Source organism: Pan troglodytes, chromosome 1 (assembly GCF_028858775.2).
Source record: "Pan troglodytes isolate AG18354 chromosome 1, NHGRI_mPanTro3-v2.0_pri, whole genome shotgun sequence".
Taxonomy (NCBI): Eukaryota; Metazoa; Chordata; class Mammalia; order Primates; family Hominidae; genus Pan; species Pan troglodytes.
The window spans coordinates 189,502,344-189,518,621 of NC_072398.2; the positions used below are offsets into that span (position 1 = coordinate 189,502,344).

Here is a 16,278-nt window from a genome sequence, read left to right on the forward strand (position 1 = left end):
GCCCAGAGAAGAGGAGGCAGGCACTGAGGAAGCCAGGCCGTGCTTGGGTAGGTACAGAGTTCCCAGACCCATCCAGCCCCCACCCAGGAAACCCTGGGCCTCTCAGCCCCAGCCACCACCTAGCCTGGCTCAAGCCCTGTCCATTCCAGCCTTTCCCCTGCCTGGTCTGGCCCTGACCCGAGGCTCACCCACTGCCTGTCTCCCTGCACCTGGCCCATGGAGCAGCTGGGGCTGCACCTGCCGTTATCAGCCCTGCTCTGGGACACCTTTGGCCTCAGGTATGCCAGGAACTGGGCCAGGGCGTTAAAGAGACTACAAGCTGATCCTGCTCCCTGAAGAAGGTCCTGGAGCCTCACAGCACCTGGAGTAAGTAGGCATGCCCTAGCCAGAGGGGGAAACTGAGGCCCTCTGACTTTAACCTGGAAGGGGAATCAGAGACCTCCTTGATTCCCCTAAGTGGGAACCAGGAAAGCAAAAAGGGTGCAGATAGGAAGATGGGTAGGTGAAAAATGAAATCAAAGCCAACAATGGACCAGCTATTTCACTTCTAGGTATACACTGAAAAGAAATGCCTAGACATGTTCACCAAAACAATGTGTACTAGAATGTTCATAGCAGCATGATTTATGGTAGCCCAAATGGAAATGACTCAAAAGCCCAGCAATAGTAGAATGACTATATAAATTAAACTACAACTGCAGAAAGCCGTGTAGATAATCTCTCAAATGAGAAGTACAAAACAAAATAGCACATACCATACCATTACCTTTCTATACAGTTTTAATACAGGCAAAACTAATCTATGGTGTTAGAGGTCAGGACGGTGATGCCCCTGGGGAGTCAGTGACTGAAAGGAGGGCAGGAGGGGCCTCGGGAGTCGTGGCTGTAATGTTTCTTGTCCTAGATGCAAGCTACGTGGGTGTTTTCTGCCTGTGAATCTCACTGGGCTGTACATTAATGTTTTGTATCCTCTTTTGTATGACTCTTACGCTTTTCAACTTTAGATAAATTGAGTCTTCCGGTGTGCACTCGTTTGCGTCTGGCTTCTTTTGAATAACACTGTATTTTTGAGATTCATCTGTGTCCTAGCAGGTAACAGAAGTTTCTCCTTTTTCATTGTTGTATAGTGTTTCATTGTGTGACTATACCACAATTTGTTGATCTAGCCTGCTGATGGAAGTTGGGCTGCTTCCAATTTGGAGTTAACCCAATGAGTGCTACTTTGAATATTTTTGCACCTGTCTTTCGGTGAACGTCTGTATGTATTTCTGCTGAGGTGTACCTATTAGCAAAGTTGCTAGGCCATGTAGTTTACATAGCTTTAGCTTTATTTCATACTGACAAACAGTTTTCCAAAGTGGTTTGCCGACTCACACCTCCATCAGCTAAATATGACAGCTTCCCAACCTCACCAGCATCCGATGTGGTCAGATTTCCTTCTGGTTATCCTAGTACTTGTGACATGGCATCACATGTGGTTTTCATTTACATTTCCCTGGGGCCTAATTAAGCAGAGCATCTGTCTGAGTCCAGGTTCCCTAGGAGCAGACCCTGAGACAACAAGTGGAGAACGAGTAGTTTAATTAGCAGGTGTTATTAGTCTGCTAGGGCTGCCATAACAAAATACCGTGGACTTGGGGGCTTACACAACAGAACTTTATTTTCTCCCAGTTCTGGAGGCTGGAAAGTCCAAGACCAAGTTCCAGCAGGGTTCATTTTCTGGAGAGGCTTCTCTTCTTGGTTTGTAGACAGCTATTACCTTCTCTTGTGTCCTCATACAGCCTCTTTTCTCTGTGTGTGGAGACAGAGAGCTCTGGTGTCTTCCTCTTCTTGTAGGGACCCCAGTCCCATTGGATTAAGCTCCCACCTATGACCTCATTTAACCTTCATTGCTTCCCTAAAGGAATTATCTCCAATCACAATCGCATGGCAGGTTAAGTATTCAACATATGAATTTGGAGAGACACAAATCAGTCCATGACAGCTGGTGATCCTAGGGAAACCTAGAGGGAAATGAGAAAGTGAAGCAAGGAAAAGGAGGAGGCCAGTGTGCTAACAAGCAAGTGGTCACCTTGGCCATCTGGAGCTTAATCCCACAGGGAGCCTCTGGGAAACTGCAAACCACACACCTTAGAGCTCTCTGACCCATGAGTATGGGAGCTGGATTATCATGCACCAGTTCATGTTGCTCATGGATTGAGGTCAATTTCAAGGTATCTCTACATGATCTTGGGAGAGAGGTGTTAACTCTCAGGCCCTTGTGGCAGTGCAGCCTCCCCAGACACCCTCGGGCCCAGCGCTGCAGGCCCTGGCGGTTGCAAGGAGCACACTGCTAGGGTGGCTTCACTATTCAACATCGGATTCTGGCTGTCATGAAGTGACTTATCCAGTGGAGCTAGACTTTGAAGAGTGAATATTGATGGGCCAGGCAGCTGAAGGCACTGCAGCAGGGGAAGAACATGACAAAGGCCAGGATGGAGGAAGCACGGTGTCCAGCCTACAGCTACGTAGGGAAGGGGAAAGATTGGAGACCAGGTTGGGGTCAGCAGAGCTCTGGAGAGGGTGCCCCATCTATGTACCTAGCTGCTCAGAAGCCCAAGCTGGCCTATCCCTAAGAATGTTGTCTTCCTGGGACACCCTCCTGCCCCCCTGCCTCTGACTGTCCCCACTTCAGCTCCTCATACAGCAAGCACCCCCAAATCCAAGAAGGTCTCCTGCACCCAGGAGACACAGATATCTCCCCAGCAGAGGATCCAAACTTGGCCCCTTCCCAGGCCCGAGGGCAAGTGGTGGCAGATGCTCCTCTCCCTCAGAGGCCAGACCACAGCCTAGACTTCAGGGGGGTCAGGGGCTGACCGCAAGGGTTGGGCCTGATAAAGGACTGAGCCAAGGTAGAGGGTATCCTAAAACACCAAAAAGCAGCCACTTGGTGTCCAACCTCAGCCTCCTAAATTCAGACCATGCTTCTCCTCTGGGGTCTTCTAGCAGGTTAGGAAGTTGCCTCTGTTTGTGCTGTCTGCAGAGACTGCACAGGGAAGGCCGAGGGTCAAGGAACAGCTGGACCCAGGAGTGTGAGCTTGGAGGGGCCACCTTCACCCCCACTACCACCACTGTTTTGGCCTGAGGGAGATTGGGAAGTGAGAACTTAAGACAGGTCTGAGCAGGGTCCAACTGCTCTGGATAGCTATGGGTTTGGAGCCAAGCCATATCCAACTCTATATCCAAACAACAAGCATCTTCTCCATAGACAGAGGGGTGGTCCTGATGGAACCTGATGGAGGATGGGCACAGTGGGCACCTGGTTTCTTTGACAAGGCATGTCTCCCTCCCCCATTAATCCTGCTCTGGGCCAGGTGTGCTGGCTCATGCCTGTAATCCCAACACTTTGGGAGGCCAAGGCAGAAGGATTACTTGAACCCAGGAGCTTGAGACCAGCCTCGGCAACATAGAGAGACCCCCATCTCTACAAATAAAAATAAAATAGCTGGGCATGGTAGTACAGGCCTGAGGTCCCAGCTACCTGGGAGGCTGAGGCAGGAGGATCCCCTGAGCCCTGGAGATTGAGGCTGCAGTGAGCTACGATCCCTCCACTGCACTCCAGCATGGGTGACAGAGTGAAACCCTACCTTAAAAAAAAAAAAAAGCAAAAACAAACAAACATAAATCCTGCTCTGTTCATGTGTGTGGCTCAGTGGGGCAGCCTCCCCACACAGCCAGGCAGGGGGAACTCTTGAGCCATGCCTGGCCACTGGAGCACCCATCCCCGGGCACAGTTATTGGCTTAAGGATAAACACATGACCCAAGCCAGGTCAATAGGAGTCTTCCCTGAGACTTTTTCTAGTGCACTCTAGAAATTTTTCTTTCAAGATTGTGAGCTGTAAGGATGAGTTTGTAGCAACTGGTGGACATCTTGCATCACAACAAGAAAATCTGCCCAGAAAAAAAAAAAAAAGGCAAAAATAGGCAGGCATAAATTAGAGATGGAAAGGAAGAGTTTTAATGACGTCAATTAAACACCCAGATGCAGCCATGACTGAAAGTCCTTGGACTTCTTGTTTACATAAGCCAGTGTATATCCTGCTCTGTTTATGTTTGATCAGAGTTTCTGTCACTTGCAGTCTAAAGGGTGCTGATTGAAACAGTAGGTGAGAACACAGCCAAGCCCTGTCTGCACCTTCATATCCCAGAGATACATAAGATTGCAGGGAGTTCCTTTTAAAAGGGCCACTGCAACTAGAATGTTGTAATGAGGCAAAGATCCACATCCTGCTGCCCTTCTTTGAGAAGCAACAATTGGCTAATGCAAAGCAAGCTAACACTGCCAGCAGTTTATGTTCAAGAGTCCAGAATGTCATTCACACCAGAAGGGCCAAGTCTTGGCAAGCTACCCTCAACCTCACTTTCTGGAGTGTTTTGGAAGGGGGAGAGGGCTGCGATGCATTTTTCTGACTAATAATTCTGGGGTCATTTAACTACTTTTTCACTTGCTGAAATGTGAAGTCAGAGCTATATAGATTTAGGAGAGAGGGAAAGAAATACTTCATTTTTGCAACCTCAGCATAAATAGGCATTGTTGCACATTGTTTAACCGATTCACTTGTTAATTCAATCCAATTCAACAAATAACCTGAATGTTCATCAAATAAAGATTTGTTTGGCTGGATGTGACGGCTCATGCCTGTAATCCCAGCATTTTGGGAGGGGGAGGCAGAAGGATGGCTTGAGCCCAGGAGTTGGAGACCACCTGGGCAACACAGTGAAACCCCGTCTCTTTGAAAAAAAAAAACAAAACTTTTTTTAATTAGCTGAGTGTGGAGGTGCACACCTGTAGTCCTAGCTATGCAGGAGGCTGAGGTGGGAGGATTGCTTGAGTCCAGGCGTTCGAGGTTGCAGTAAACTATGATTGTGCCACTGCACTCCAGCCTGGGCAAGAGAGTGAGACCCCATCTCTAAAAAACAATGATAATAAGGGTCTGGTTAAACAAATTATAATATGTGGATTTAAAAAAAATAAGGTAGCTCTACAATATACTGTCACAGAAATATGTCTGTAATGTATGAAGTGTATTCAGCAGTTTGCAGAATGATGTGTATAGCATGGGCCTGTTTTTGCAAGTAAAACCTGGAGGCCCTATTATTTGCAGAAGACTTACCATTTATATATTTGGAAGAAAAGGAAAAAAAAACTTACCCATGAAGGCTGGGCATGGTGGCTCACATCTGTAATCCCAGCACTTTGGGAGGCTGAGGCAGGTGGATCACTTGAGCTCCACCTTGGAGTGGAGCTCCAAGACAAACCTGGGCAACATAGCAAGACCTGTCTCTACAAAATATACAAAAACAAGGCTGGGCATGGTGGCTCATGCCTGTAATCCCAGCACTCTGGAAGTCCAAGGCGGGCGGATCACGAGGTCAAGAGATAGAGACCATCCTGGCCAACATGGTGAAACTCCGTCTGTATTAAAAACACAAAAATTAGCTGGGTGTGGTGGTGCGTGCCTGTAGTCCCAGCTACTCGGGAGGCTAAGGCAGGAGAATCGCTTGGCATAGTGGCATGCATCTGATCCGTAGTCCCAGCTACTCAGGGGCCTGAGGCTGGAGGATCACTTGAGCCCGGGAGCTTGAGGCTGTAGTGAGCCGAGGTTATACCACTGCACTTCAGCCTGGGTGCTAGAGTGAGACCCTAAATTAAAAAAAAAAATTTTTTTTTTAACTGACCTATGAAAGGTAACTCATTCTCTTTGGAGGATTCAGTTGATGTAAACTTCAGTTCCCATCAGAGCTGTTTCCCCCTCACAAGGAGTCCCCCTCCTAAGATGGGGTCTGCAAGCTGGAAACTTCGGTGTCCTCATAGCATCAAGGCAAGGGCCTCCAGGCCTCAAGTCATCTTCCTGTTGGAGCATCTCATCCTGTCGGTTTCTGTCCTAGCTGCTGTTACCAGTGCAGCAAGTGGAACCTGGGGTATGTTCTGACTTGGGCAAGGACTACTGAGAGCTCCAGCACAGCTGGCCTGATTGGGATCCACAAGGGCAAATCCCCTGTGATCTGGCTGGGACTTCAGGGTCATTGTGACCCTGCCAGGGTCCTGACAGACAAGCAGCCTACCAGAGCTGTGTCCTTCTGTGTCCCCCCATTGTCAAGACACTGGACCTTGGGGCATCCCTCCCACACCACACAGGAGACAAGCTAGTCTAGGGGCACTATCTCTGTCTTCTCTCTGCCTAAATACCCCGTAGGAGGTTGAATGTTGGCCACAAAAAGATATGTCCACATCCTAACTCTCAGAACTTGTGAATGTGATTTGGAAAAAGGGTCTCTGCCCAGGTAATGAAGGCTCTCAAGATGAGCTCATTTTGGATTATCCAGGTGAGCCCTAAATCCAATGAAAAGTGCCCTTAGAAGAGAAAGTCAGAGGGAGACTTGGCACAGAGGTGATGACTCAGAGATGGAGGAGAAGGCCATGGGAAGATGGAGGCAGAGACTGGAGTCATGATGCAGCCGCAGGACAACCAGGGGAGCTGGAAGAGGCAGGGAACAGACTGTCCTCCAGAGCCTTCGAAGAGAGCACAGCCCGGCCGACGCCTGGGTCTCAGACCACCAAGTCTGTGGTCATTCATCACGGCAGCCCTCAGGAAATGGATACACACCCCACACTGCCCTTTCTAGTCTCCTGTGGGCATGGGCCAAGCATCCTTCCAGACAGCACTCTACAGAGTTCTAGAGTTCTAGAAATGGGCAGAAGCCCCCATCTGGGCTTTCTATCTTCCCACAATCCCTCCCCTGGCTGGGGCTCAGAGGCAAGGATGGGGCACTGGGTCTTCAGGCAGCTGCTTTACGTCACTTTTGCCTCGTTTTTCCAACTCCTTGGTGGCTCCTCTGAGAGGTGGAAGCACTCCCTACTTCCTCCTGAGCTGGTAGGGACTTCCCTTACATCACCTCCTAAATTCTCTCTACCTGTGGCTTAGGGTAAAACTCCATGTCCTGTCCTCCAAGATTTGTTGTGAATATCTACAGGGAAGCTTTGGGAACAGAGAAATCTGCTTTCTCTCTCTTACAGTAGGTGATGTTGATTCTCTACCTTCTTCGATTTCCCTGTCCTTCTTGTTGAATATGCCCCAGTTTTTAATCTGGAATCCAGCCCATCCTCACATCACCAATGAGCTTCAGGGAAAGTTGACCCCAACTTCAGTTCCAGGGCAGCTCTAACTGGTGCCATGAAATCCCACCCCATCTGCCATGGTGATTGGTCCAGAAACTCAGGCCTAAGCAGGACACACTCTTGGCTCCAGGAATGGGCATGTGACCCTAGCCACGATGCAAGGGGAGAGTTGCTGGGAGCCTGGGGGAAAGTGTTTTCTTGCTTTTAAGAACAGATGTGCTCCCCTTCCCTCAGAATAATTGTACTGTCCAGCCACATGGTAATTCTAAGGGATGCCATCCCACAGATTAAGCCATTAGACAAAGCAAGGTACACCAAGGGAACTTTAGAGAGATGGGCCAGCGTCACTGATGAAGCCAGCTCTGAAGCCTAGTCTGTCTCTGGAGTCTGGGGACCTGAGTCAATGTATCTCATTGTTTATCAAGTTTGTGTTGTACTTACTGTTACCTGCAGCCAAAGCATCCTAACCAAAATGTTAATCAACAAAGCCAGCTTTCAAGACTTTTGTCTCATATGGACTTCGAGATTCTCTTTTGAATCTCATTTTTAACTGAGCCTTGTTCATTAGTCCTCTTTATATCACTGTCTATCTATTTTAATCCTCTCTGAAGCAAATGGATGCTTCTGGCTGAATAGGAGGAAAATCTCATACAAGAACTATGGGAGGAAATACGCATTGCTATGTCAGAGCAATTATCCACATAACACTAATATTCAGACAGAAGTCTGGGTGAACTTCTAAGCTGTTAACAGTGGTCATCTCTGGGGAAGAGAATTTGTAGGGGAGTGGGGGTAGAGATTTCCCCTTCTAGGTTGTGTATGACTAAAATGTTTGACTGTTCAGTGTAAGTTTTAATTACATTTGTAATTTAAAATCCTAAGGATTAAAAAGTAATCCAAAACATCCTGAGTTCCTTGGTGTTTGCTCTGCAGGAAGTCTATCTGCTAGACAAAGAAATGACTCAAGAAGCAACAATATTTCTTTAAAATTTAGACATAGATTTTCAACAATTTACAATGGCCCGATCCTAGCTGGTCCAGAAGAGTAAACGCTCCTTGCCACAGGAAAGCCTCAACGAAAGCTTTGCCACATGGGGATTTGTAGGACTTTAGTATTGTTTCCTGGGGGCCGAGGCAGGGCTGTGGCTCTAGGAGCCAAGGCCTGGATCCTCCTCCTCTCCCATCCCAGAGTCTCAGGGCAGAAGGCACCCCACCCATCTGAAGTCTGAGTGTCCTCACAAATTTCCAACCTCTGCTCACGCTCCTCCTGCAGGAGTGGCGCTACCCCCTCCAGTGCCGTGTGCTCTCCTTGGTCAGAGCTGAGGCCCCTTAGCATCTCTGGAGGGGTCTGCAGGCGCTGGGGACCAGAGGCCACACCCCAGACCCCAGAGCCCCTGTGTGCTCTGCTCTGTCCCAGGGTCCCCATCTCTCCCTAAGGCCATGGCTTCAGGATTCTATTCTCAGATTAGTCCTAAGCAGTGCAGACAGGACTGTCTCTGACACTCCCCCAGGCTGGGTGAGCCCAGGAGCCCCAGAGTGGGTGGAAGGAGCCTCTGCCACTAGCCAGGAGAAAGCCCAGGGCTGACCCATACCCGCAAGTAAGAGCTGGAGAGGCTGGGCTCAGAGCTTGGGGAAGGGGAGGAAGAAAGACGTTAAGAGCTAGGGAGAGAGGGGCTCCACAGGATCTACTCACCCCTGCCCAGCTCCCTCTCCTCCCTGGGCCTAGTTCTAGGCTTGGTCCCCGGACTCTGTCCCTCTCCAGAGCCATTGGTTCCAGGAGCAGAAAAAGCCTCAGTGTGATCCTCAGAGAGTACCTCAAGGGCCCCACTTCCAGAACCTCCACTCTCAGAGAGACTGGAATGGGGGCCCTCAGGGCTGCCCCTGCTGCTTTTCCTGGGAGCAGGGATGGGTCTGGAAGGCCAGGCCTGAAAAGCAGGGCTGACTATTTTGCCCTGTTTCCCCCATGCTCCCCTCCCCAGTGAAGGGCTGGGCTCCTACTGCAAGATGCCCCATCCCCCAGGGCACCCAGAACCCTCTGGGCCCCCTGAGCCTTCCCATCCAACCCTGACACCTGCCTGGATGGGCAGCAGCTGCCCAGGGTTTACAGTCCCACCTCAACCCGTGTTGCTTCCTGGTCCTCAGGGAGGCCACACATGCCGGGCCCTGTGCTGAGCATGAGGGTTCACAGATGAAGACTCAGCCCGGTGGACTGGGCAGACCGAGACCCAGAGGAAAACACAGCCAAGACTGCCATGGCTTGCACAGCCGCTCCGTGCTCAGCCCAATGCCGGCTGCTGGTATGATATTGAATTGGCAAGCAGAAGACATTCCCAGCAGGAAACTGCTTGGACACCCTCACCAGACACTGCATTGCTCATAAGCATTGCCTTGTCAGGAGGCCCTCCACGAACAAGCTACTTAGCAAGCCATCCCCTGCTCTCCGGCTCTTAAGCACTTAGCACCACCTGACATTACATGCTTTATTAGTTATCTCCGTTTTCTGCCTCCCCACACTCAAATGTAAGCTCTTTGAAGGCAGGGCTTTGTCCGTGTTGTTCTTGTATCCCCAGCCACTGTCTGGCACACAGCAGGCACTGAATATGTGTTTGTGCACTCGGGATTTCTGGATGGAGGATGAGGGCTGAACACAACTCTTGTCCCTTCCTCTCTCTCCCCAGGCACCCAGCCAAGCAGTCCCTAAGTCCTCTAGAAACCATCTCCTCCCCATCCCGGAGCTCAGAGCCCAGCCTCTCTAGGCCTTGCTTGGGACTTCTTAATCTCCAAGGCCCTATGCAAATGCCACCTCCTGCATGAAGCCTGTGTAGATTCCTCTGCTGTCACATCACATATTCCTCAATCATAGCCCCTCTCACTCTGACCACAGTTGTTCATTTATACGTGTGTACCACCCATCACCACCACTCTGGAAGAAAAGGTCTTTAGCGCTGAATCTCCGGGGCTTCTCTAGAGGTCAGAGTGGGGTGTAATATCAGAGCTCAGGAAAGTTTGTTGGATGAATAGAGGAGTAAGTGAAGAAATGAATGGATGAATGAATGAATGAATGAATGGACAAATATAAAAGTGAATGAATGGATGAGCTCCCCTATTAGTGAACGAGTCTGTGACGGAGCACGCAGATGCATGAATGAGCAAGAGAAGTTGCTGAGTGAATGAGTCAGTGACGGAGGGGAGGAGGAGGGAGGGCAAGATGAGGGAACCTGGGAAGGAGGGCCCTCAGCCTTCTCCAGCAGCACTGGCATTGGCCTGGCCCCGCCACTCCGCAGCCCTGGGCCTGTGCTCCATGCCAGCCAGCCCCACAATGCCTCCTCCCAGAGACAGCTCTCACCGGTACTGCTCAACACACGCTCCTTGATGCTGGCCAGACCCTGTGCCTGGCAATGAATCAGACAGGGCCCTGCCCTGGGGCTCCTGGGACTGGGGGCAGACAGACAGCCTCATAAATAAACTGGATGCCATGCTGGGCAGACATGTGTTCCAGCAGAGTGGTGAGCTCAGGGTTGGCTCCAGTGCCCAGGGCAGGCAGAGCTGTTCTGATGTAGGAATCTGGGAGAACCTCAGGAAGAGGCAACTTCACAGCTAGGCCTGGAGGGAGGGGAGGGGTAGAGAGAGAGCTCTAGGGGTAGAAGGGACAGCATCAGCAAAGGCACAGTGGATGGAGGGTACAAAGAGAGCTCGGCAACTGCAGGGGACGGTGTGGTGGGAAAGGATGTTTAGGGAGATGGGGACAAGCAGTGAATGCTGGGCACAGGGGCCCTTTTGGCAGAGTCTGAGATGGGGACTGCAGCAGGATGTAGAGCAGAGTGGGGCACAAAGACAATGGGCTGGTGGCCATGTGTATTCCAGGGGGAAGATGGGAGGCTCCAAAGAAGTGTTATGGGCAACATTTCAAGGAGTTTCCAGGATGCTCAGGGTTGGGTCCTGTTACAGCTCTTGCATAATTAAAGACGCCGCCATCATCCTCCATGTCCAATGCTCATTGTGAGCAGCCTGAGGCATTTGGGGCCCCTAGACTAGGGAGATTATTTTGCAGGGAAGGAATACTTACAAGTTATTTTGCAATGATTCAGACCATGGAGAAGAATCTGGGGTTCCTAAAGCAAACCAGGGAATTTCAGAGTGAAACAGAAACCTTGAAACTGGGTCAGCTGATGCCAGGGATGCTACTAAACATCCTAGAATGCACAGGACAGCCCCTACAACAGAATCATCCAGTCCCAATGTCAATAGTGCCAAGGTTGAGCAATCCTGATTTGATAGATGAGCAGACCAAGGACCCTGGATCAAACGGGGTCCCCAATAATTATAATAGCTCTTCCATGTACCAAGACCTATGCTGACAGCTGTACACCCGTGAGCTCCTGTAATCTACCCCTGCTTGATGGATGAGGAAACTGAGGATTAGAGCAGTCTGGGACTTGCCCAAGGTCACACAGCTAGAGGCGGTGGAGGCATGGTTCCAAACCTGTTGGTCAGGCTCTTGGGCATGACATCCCACCGCCTCCCCTAGCACCTCTTAGCCGGAGAAGAGCAGGGATGTGGACCCAGGGCTCCATCCTCCAGGACAAATGCCCTCTCCACTGCTCTGTGCCCCTGGCCCACATGGGAATCTTGGGCTCCTTCACTGCAGAAGCAGAGCTTGGCAGCTGGGGACCTCGGTTTGTCAGGGACGCAGTGGGCGGGCAGGAAGCAGATCCCAGGGACAGAAGGCCTTTGTCTGCCTGCAGTTGGGCAGGCAGGCCTGGGCTGTGCGGCCAAGCCCAGGGGCCAGCCGGGTGCAAACTCATTAGACAGCTGCTGAGGCTGCCAAGGAGATGGGAGCAATTACAGGGCTCAGCCCCAGCCAGGAAGTGGAAGCTATACTGTGGGAGTTGCTGAGCTCTCCCACCCCCCACCTTGAGCCCAGTTTCCTGGGAGGCAGCTGCAAAGTTTTTCCTCAGGATGGTAACAGCAGCTCCATCCTCACTGAGCGAGCCTGTTATGTGCTGGGCCGGACACCTTATGCATCTCGCCCTTCGCCTCTAAACGCCCTTGGGAGGTTGGAAGTACTAACTCCAATGCATTCACATATTCATCCATTCACTCATTCAACAAATATCATTGAGTGCCTATTACCTGCCAGTCCTGTGCTAGATCCAGGGGATACATCGGGGAACAAAACAAATATCCCTGCTCTCCTGGAATGCATATTCTGGAAGGAAGAGACAGACAATAAAAAAGGAACAAATGAGAGAACCGTGGCCTGTGATCAGAGGTATGGAAGAAATGAAGGGTGGGAGGTGGGCCAGGGAAGGCCTCTTTGAGGAGGTGACTTCATAGAGGAGGAACTGAACTCAGAGGAGGGAGGTGACTCAATCAAGGTCACACAGCTGTAAGTGAAGGATCCAGGCTTTGGTCCCAGGCCTGCCTGACTCCAGGCCTGACCCCGCTCTCTGTCTCCTGGAAGTCCCCCTCTCAGCTGGGGCCATTGCCACATGACACTTGGGTGTAACACTGGCACAGCGTCTCCAACTCCTACTCACACTAGCCTCAAGAGGTGGGTGAGCTTATCACCTCCATTTTAGAGGTGGGAGAACCGAGGCCCAGAGAGGAGCCAAAGCAAACCTGAGGTCCCAGCGAAGGAATGAGAGAGAGTGGACTTGAAGTCTTTTGATCCCCAAACACGTGTTCCTTCTGCCATACCTTGACACTTCCTGGCTGGGCACTGCACCCACCCTAAATACTTAGTAGGCACACAAGAAATGCATTCGTGGATAGACCATGCGTCCTTGGGCAAGGCGTCCACTTCTCCATTAGAAAACATGAAACTGATCCAGACCAGCTCTGAAATTCCCCAAGTTCATTCTATTCAATCAACGGACAGAGATGAAGGCAGGGCCCCATCATAGTCCAGTGGGTAAGAAGGTCATGCAGTTTAAAGTGGGTTGGTCAGGGAGAACATTCTAGCAGAAACAACAGATGCAAAAGCATGGAGGTGAGAGGTGAGAAAGAAAACAGTGGGGCTCACCCAGGCATTGTTTAGGACATAGAGAGCAATTTGGAACTTTCCCTCTGCTACCTGGATGAGGTCTTGGGCCACCATAGCCTCTGCACCATATCAATTCCAGCCCTGGCTTGAGTCTGACAGGGTTCGCAAAGAAGATGCTGAAAGTAGCCCCAGATAGATCTGGGTTACCAGCTGCACACAGACTGTGACCTTGGTAGGAGACTACTCCCCTCACTTGACCTCGGCTTCCGTATTGATTAACTAAGGATGGGTGATCAGAGCAAGTCAGGACCGTAATAAAAGGTAGGGTTTATGAGTACTTCATGTCAGGCAACAATCCCTTAATACAGGTAATGTTATTACCCTGGTTTACAGATAAGAAATCAGAGGCTTAGCGAGGTGGAGTCACTTACCCAAGGCTAGTGACTAGGAAATAGGCCAATGCGGATTCACCCGCAGGACTATCTGACTCCAGAATCCTGCTCCATAACAAAAAGCTGCCAACTTGAATAAGTGTTCATGACCTTTGACCTGGGCCGCAATCAATCCCCAGGACTTTATCCATAGGAACGAATCCAAGAAAGCCAAAAAGATGTTCCCTGCAGCCATATTTACAATATGGCAGATAATCAGAAGCAATCTGCCTGTCCAACCACAGGGCCCTATTCGCTTTACAATTAGGCAGCTTCAGAGATTGGGGTTTATTGAGCACTAGCTCTTTCTCAATACTCTGTCATAATCCCCACACCAACCCTGTGAAGTGGGTGTTGCTTTCCCCATTTCTAAACAAAACCTCTAAGTTCAGAGAGGGTGAGCAATTTGCTGAGAGCACACAGATGGTGACAGACATGGGTCTGCTCACAGCCGCCCAAAGGTAGAAATGGGGAGATCTGTTCTATGAGGAAGGAAGCTAAAACTCAAGAGAGGGTGAGGGGGCCTCTGCTCAAGGCCACACAGTTGGTGAGCAGGACAGCTCAGGTTTGACCTCAGGCACCGGGACCGTGCACTCTGGGACCACATCCTGCACTGCAGCTTCCCACTGGGAACACCTGGATGAGTCACTTAGCTTCTCTAGGCCTTGGTTCCTCGTCTGTAAAATGAGGATAATAATGTTCATGGCATAGGGTGGCTGTAGTGAGGATTAAGTGAGTTTCTGGCCAACAGTAATGGCATCATGTAAGCAGAAGCATGTCCAGGCTTGGGGTGGAGAGTGGTTTTATGTGATGGTGTGGTTGGGGGTGAAAGAGAGGCTGGGGACAGGGTGGGTGTGAGAGAATTTAGGGGGACAGAAAGAGGCCATGAGAGGGGCTTGGCAGTCTCTGTGATGATTTTCAGAGGCCTTTTGGTTTTTTGTTTTTTGAGATGGAGTCTCGCTCTGTCCCCAGGCTGGAGTGCAGTGGCATGAATCTCGGCTGACTGCAACCTCCACCCACCAGGTTCAAGCGATTCTCCTGCCTCAGCCTCCTGAGTATCTGGGACTACAGGCCCAGCCACCACGCCCAGCTAATTGTTTGTATTTTAAGTAGAGATGGGGTTTCACCAGGTTGGCCAGCATGGTTTTGATCTCTTGACCTTGTGATCCACCCACCTCAGCCTCCCAAAGTGCTGGGATTACAGGTGTGAGCCACCACGCCAGGCCTTCAGAGGCCTTTTGTATGCTGCCCCTTTGACTGTGGCCAGGCCTTTTATCTGTGGACCAGGCCTTTTGCTAGGGTTACCCCTACCCAGAAGGCAGGCCTGCTACAGTGGTTCCAGCTCCAGCCCAGGCTGGCCTCACTGGAAGGGACAAGGCATGTTTGCTGACTAAAGGATTCGGCTCAATCTTTCCAAGACTTTCAGAGTTGGGAAGACAGTAAATGTCACCTCGTCCACCCCATTCCTTTCCACACAGGAGAGCAAGAGCTTATTCAGGGTCACACAGGGAATAATGTCAGAGCCAGAAATGGAATCCAGAGTCCTGTCACTCAGGCCTTTTTCCAATATGGCACTTAACCAGGAGGAGCCTTGCCTCTGGTCCAGCTTTACAACCAGCTGTGGGACCCAGATTCAGGGGCTTATGGCTCAGCTGATGATCTCACAAGGTTGGAGGAGCATTAAATTGGATAATAGATGGGAACTTGCTTGGAAAGAAAACCAGTGGAAATGTGGAGTGAGGCTGGGGCCTCCCTGAGGCACAGCACAGAAGGGTGGTGGCAGGGAACACACAGATGTGGCATGAAGGGGCTGCAGGGAGGCTGAGGCTGGGACAAGTCTCCACTGGGGTCCGAGTGGCCACCTGCCCTGCAGGGCAGGTGGCAGGGAACTGAGACCCGGCAGAGGGAGGGGAGGCCAGGTAACCCATTGGGCTCCTCCAGCAACGGTGAGACAGAGACACAGCGAGGCCAAGACAGCTGCAGGTTAGAACTTTCGCAAGCTCACTGCTGCAGCCAGAGGCAGGAGAGCGGTTAGTAAACAGACAACAAAATCCCAGAGCCAAATACCCCCGGGCGTGTCCCAACCCAACCCTCTGACAGGCTCAGAGCTGGCCTTGCTTAGATTTTCTGCCCCTTCCCAAGGAAGTGGGCAGCCCATGCTTAGACTTGGAGACGCTGATGCCTCCCTCAGGCCAGTCCTTCTGCCTCTTCCCCCATGCAGACTCATCCACAGATTGCCTCTGGGTTTATTGCTTGCCTTCCTTCTTTGCTGGACTCCAGCATTGTCCCACCTGTCTTGTGTGGATCCTGCTATCGGTTTGCCAACCGTTCTTTCCAAACCTTCCTTATACTCCCATTCAGACCCTTCAACCTGGCATTCAGCATCTCCATGATGTAAAATGGGGAGGATGATCCCTCCTCAGAAGTCAAACCTCTTGGCACAGTGCAGATCACAGAGATGCCACTCGGTACACTTTAGCTATTATTATCACTATCAACACTATTATTACCTCATGCAGTCCCGTGCAGCAAACACACTTTCTGGAGCATCAAGCCACCAGCCATGTAACAAGGTTGCCAACTCACAAAACCCCATGAAAGTATTAGAAACACTCACCTCCAGCCCAACTGAAATATGGGACACTGCGGCCCAGGCTCCAGAGCCGGTTAATGGCAGAGCTAGACCAGAAGCCTGATCTCC

The 16,278-nt window shown here is 50.8% G+C and overlaps 1 long non-coding RNA gene across 1 annotated transcript in view; it reads right to left on the minus strand.

Moving 5' to 3' along the window:
* Positions 1–1,231: 1,231 nt before the first annotated feature.
* Positions 1,232–16,278, minus strand: part of LOC107976552 (uncharacterized) — a 42,220-nt gene continuing 27,173 nt past the window's right edge. The window contains exon 3 of the long non-coding RNA XR_001720610.3: positions 1,232–2,003. This is a non-coding gene — a long non-coding RNA (uncharacterized LOC107976552). The remainder of the gene's footprint in view (positions 2,004–16,278) is intronic.